The following is a 5,423-nucleotide window of genomic DNA, read 5'->3' on the forward strand; positions in this document are numbered from 1 at the left end:
AACTCGCACTATCTCGGCGCCGTTCCACGGCGCTCACGAAAAATCCTTACGCACGGGCGCGTAAAACGCTGTGCCCGCGCTTACAAACCGGATCGAGCGGTGGGATTGCGCAACGCTCCGTCGATCCGTCCCGCGCGCTGGAAAAATCGGCTCGCAAACATTTTCACGCGAGAACGTCGCCGGTCGCTCCGGAACGACTTTATTAACACCCGAGCGAAACGTTACCAGCCGCCGCCGCCGCTGAACGTGTGTGTGTGTGTGTGTATATGTGTGCGCACGAGCGGTTAATATTAATGCCGCGATTCTAGACAAAATCGTAAGAACTTACGATCGGAATTGTAATTCTATGCGTGTATCGTGAGACGTGCGATATCACTCGTAAATGTCTTTTTTTTTTCGTAAATCTTGAAGGCTTTTTACGGTAAGCCTTTAATCATAATACATAAGGCATGAGAGAATCTACTAATCAGGATATCCCGAGGAGAGAAATGAAGGACTCTGATTGATATGGATTCTCCTTGTGCATTATAACTAACGGCTTATAGAAAGCTCTTTGTGGCTGACAAAAAATCTGTAAGTCACAAATATTATGGACAATCTCTTGGTAACCGTCAAAAAAATGTGAATATACACAATACACATAAGACTTAATAATTAGTACATACTTCGTATTTAAAATAACATCGTAACACGTGAACCTACAAATAAATCGATATTTTTTCTTCACGTGCAATCATCGTGCAACTCTTAAATGACAGGTACACACCATACAGACATAATATATCTAAGCCGAGCGTTTGCCTTTATGTGAGGAGTGAGGGTCGAGGCGTGCGTAGAAAAGCATGCATTCTATTTTGTGTCCTTTGCGTTCTCTCTCGCTCACGTGTCTATACTAAACCCACCTTTATAATACCGACGATAACCGGTACGTTTCTCGTTTTTATACTTCTAAGCTTGTCGGCGGAAAAATGACCCTCGTTTCTGCGGACGTGTCTATGGACACGTCTCCGCTAAGCGTCTCTTTCTCCGGACTATCAATAACGCGTAGTCAATATATTTCGAGAAGCGCGCGATAACGCGGGCGCGCAACTGGGTGACTCGCTCGCATCAGCTGATGACGGCCGAGATGCGCGCGCGAACACGCACGTTGACGTTCGCATACGCGTGCGGACGCACACGTACGTGTTTGCTCATTCGCTCGCTCGCTCGCCCACCGCTTCCTTGCTAATGAGAGCCAACGTTGGCGCAGACAGCTCGCCGCTCTGCGAGCGAAACACCGAGGCACAGTTTTCTTTCGTAATTTTATCGAATGCGCCAGGAGGGAGTGAATCGGTCCTTCGGACACGGAGCCGACCAACCTGACATTTTTGCACGCACAATGCTCTCGACACGAAGGTACACGCGAGTTTTGTCCGAAACGCGGTCGGGGTGCTCAGAGAAATGGGAAACGTCCGACATGGGGGGACATGGGGAAAGGTTCGAGGAAAGCTACAGGGGGGCGCGTCTCGAATGTCACGTTTGGATAGAGTCGCTCGTACAGAAACGAGGTAATTTCGTCATTCGAATAGTGATGCAAATCCGGAGAGTTGCTCGTTTCGTTCGTCCACGTTACTGGAGTCCCTGATTCGAAATTTCCGATCCTACGTCCAACCTTGAATTCTACACAGTACATAATAGGAACTAAAATAAAATGGTTTCAATTTAAATTCTAATAATACATTTGCCATCTTAAGAGCGTCAAAATAGCATCAAAATTTCAACTCAGTTCGGCACTGGAATCATCATATTTAGCAGAAGATGCAGCGATACAACAATTCCATTTTCTTTCGTGCCGTCACACCGGTCTCTCTATCCCTTCTATCGTTTAAATAGTTTTCGCGTATTCTCCTCGAGACACTGCATCGAGGTCGCTTTTTAATGATTCGAATCGTGCGCTGACAGTCGGAATTAACCATATCCGGCTTAGCTTAGCTTCGCTGTATCTCGATTATCGGCCATGTGTTTGCGTCTTCTCTCGCGTCCCAGCGCGAAGGATAATAGGCAACAAAAAATAGACGTCTTTCCTTTTTCAAACGATCAATCGACCGCGTCAATTCTTCCCGTTAATGTCTTTTACCCCTGACCGCATCTCATCGGGCCCGACGAAAACTCGCTTGGCTTCGAGGGCCCGGGGACCGCAGGTAAACCTTCTCGACTAGACACGTCCGTGCACGCACGAACTGCGCGTGGCCTGTGTGCGGAACGTTTATCGTCCGTATGCAAGTTCGTTTACCCCGATGTAATAATCGCCATCCCTTATCTTGCGGTTTCCTGCGGTGTTCTCGCTTTCGTGTCCCGATCGACGGCGCGCTGCACCGACCGAGACACTCTCTCTCTCTCTCTCTCTCTCTCAGCGTTATGTTTTGGACTGATTATATTTTTTAGCGTGCGGTTGGAACTGTAATAGCGCGGAGGAGAGATCGGAAAATGTTCGTGATCGTATCGGAAGGAAAAAAACCTGGAAATGTATCTCGAGCTCCCTCCTTCACTCTTACATGTTAATAGAAATTAGGACAAACTATAGAAAACTGAGAGCAATACCGTCTTCCTTCTTCTTCCGTGTTTTTTTTTCCATTTTCTTGCCACTTCCCACTCGATCTCTGACACTCAGACAATATCCTCGGGAAGATTGTTCCAAGTAACAATCAAAGCCACATTCTTTTCCCCTTTTCCCTTCCCTTATTCCATTACCATATCCGAATCTTTCTTACCCGATTACTTCGCTTTGTACATTTTAATTTTAACGTAACGCCCGCTAATACTCTCTTACACTGTTCATGCCGTAATTCTCACCGTCGCGTTTCGCGATATCCATCCGCGTTTCTTTGTTCATCCTGACGGGGATTCTCCCCGGGATAATAATAAATTGATCCCTCTCTCTCTCTCTCTTTCCCTCTTTCTCCCCCTATTTACTGGGGCTCCCCTATTACGCGCAACACCATGATCCATGCGTCCAAACTTGGAACGCATCTTCAGCCGTTGAACCCTCCGCTTCGGAGTCCATGTTTGCGTAATAGATGGGCAATCTGCCCGCGGCCTGCGCGAGCAGCCGCTCTATTTTCACTTTGGCAAAGGCGTGTTATATAGAAAAATTTGTATGCCGTGTCGGCGGTCGGGCCAACCGGTTTGACGAATTATTCTTAGCCGAGATAAGGATCTTTCGGTACGATCGATCAGCGTCAGCCGTTACCGTGCCACTCGTACGAGCATTTAGTCGGGGATTTGCGAAATATCGTGATGACGACGACGACAGCGACGACGACGACGACGAGAGTGTTGCCATGACGGCAAATCTGTTCGCCGTAAATTGTGACGAGATTGCATCAGGCCAGGAAGCACGGAGGAAACTCTTTCGTGTTATTTTAGGAGGCAGCCGAGTTATCGATGAAATACGATTGGAAGAGCGACAAATGGGAAATTAAAGAGCTTTAATGAGAATATTGAACTGTGCGTTACGTGTCGTGTATAGTAAAGGATTATGTAAATTAAAGGGATCACATCGTGTTTTGTTCGTAAGAAACGCCACGAGATAGTATGGACTACAGGAAAAGTGGACGGAAATCTGGCGATCCTCTTCCCCCTCCCCTCTCAATACGTACTTATTTCAGATTCGTAATCGGGAAGTACGAATGAACCAAAAATACATAATGTATGCGCATCTCTCAGCATCGAGTTATCGCGCTCAATGTTTCTTTCGAGCGTCGAAAAAGTTAATTCTTTCGAAGTTTAAATTCGGCCACGGCCACGAAGTGGTCGAAAGAAGCGGATCTACGGGATTTCACGGGCTTTTCAGGAAGAAAGGAAGGAGTCGCACGCGAACGTAGAGCAGAAGCGAAGCAGGAAGCTTCTGTGTATTGCGGCGGTTTTACACGAAGGAGGGCGGATTTAATTCGGTTTTCGGCAGCTACCTGTGTTACTCGCGGGGAGAAGGCGCAGAACAAAGAAGCGTTTCTTGTAGGAGTATCCGACGATGAGGCAGGAGGTGACCCGGCGGGGGCGAGGAGGGGCAAGGAGCAGAGGAGAAGAGGGAGAAAACAGGAAAGATCGCCTGGACGAAGATAGCGTGGTACAAAGACGTCTCTTTTGCTACCCTGCTGAGCGCGTGATATCGTCATCTCTCTTCCTCACCCGTTTGGTCGACCCGCTATTTTCGCCTACATCAAGAGTGAGTGGAAGCGGGGACGGAGGGACGAGGGGGAGAGCAAGAGTGTGCGTGCGTGTGTGTATGCATGTGTATGTTTGTGGAGGACCTTACGGAAGATAGAACCAAGAGCAGGACCGGATTCGATCCTAGAACGCTGGGATTCTCTATCAGCACCGGATCGCTGATGACACGCAAAAATGATTTACGCATCGTCACTCTTAGGTAATAACGGCAATTTACAGGAGAACTTCAGGGAATACATTGTCAATTGAGATGCTTTTTATAATGACGCGTTCCACTTTTGTCCCTCATGAGGACGGATGAATTATATCATAGATCACGTTAATTCTAGTGCGCCGAGCTAATTTTGCTGACTGATAAAACTGGGGAGGTGCATGAAAGATTTACGTGTACGTTTCGCGATATCTATTTTTTCGTTTCATTGAGGTTTGGAGGATTTGCTTTCCCCGTGTCTCATTCTGCAAAACTGTCACTGTCGTCGCCCTGGCGTTGAAACAGCTGATTCGACGTTCTGAGAAAGCGATCCAGGACGCGTGAATGAAATTGCGACAATGTGTTTTTTTTCTATATCGGTCAGGTGAGATATACTTAATGTTGAAAGTATTTAAAACATCTCATGGAGAATTCTTATTTCCAAAATTCGAGATGACAAATTTTGCGACTACCATGAAGCGAGATATATTAAATAAATATTAATCATTTTGATTTATTTTGTAAAAGAAAAACTGTAAAATATTCTTTACTTAAAATCATAAAAAGATAATTCATTAGAACATCGAACACGGTCCAGCTAAGAACAAATAAAATGATTGGAATAAATCGCTTGAATAAAATATGTATGCTACGTCTTGCACATATTTTACTACTGCATATTTGCACAAGTAATTTTAATACACATACTTATACCATTCGTAATAAAGACGTGTGCATTTCCTTTGTCCCGGGCTTTAACATCCACGAATCCGGCTCTGGTTCAGAGAGCAGGAGAGAGAGAGAGAGAGAGAGAAAGAGAGAAAGAGAGAGAGGCAGGAGATAGGGAAGGAAAGAGAAAAATAAAAAGCGAGTGGGGGCACGGAGTTAAGGGGGAGCAAGAGCGAAGGGAAGAAGTAAAAGAGAAAAGGGAGAAGTTGGAAGGGGGGTCGTTGAGCGGAAGGGGAACGAAAGGGGCAGAGGAGAAAGGGAAGAAAAGAGAGCCTAGGTTGTATGGGGGTAAAGGAGG

The sequence above is a fragment of the Dinoponera quadriceps genome, unplaced genomic scaffold (genome assembly GCF_001313825.1).
Source record: "Dinoponera quadriceps isolate SergipeBrazil2010 unplaced genomic scaffold, ASM131382v1 scaffold3290, whole genome shotgun sequence".
In the NCBI taxonomy this organism is placed as follows: Eukaryota; Metazoa; Arthropoda; class Insecta; order Hymenoptera; family Formicidae; genus Dinoponera; species Dinoponera quadriceps.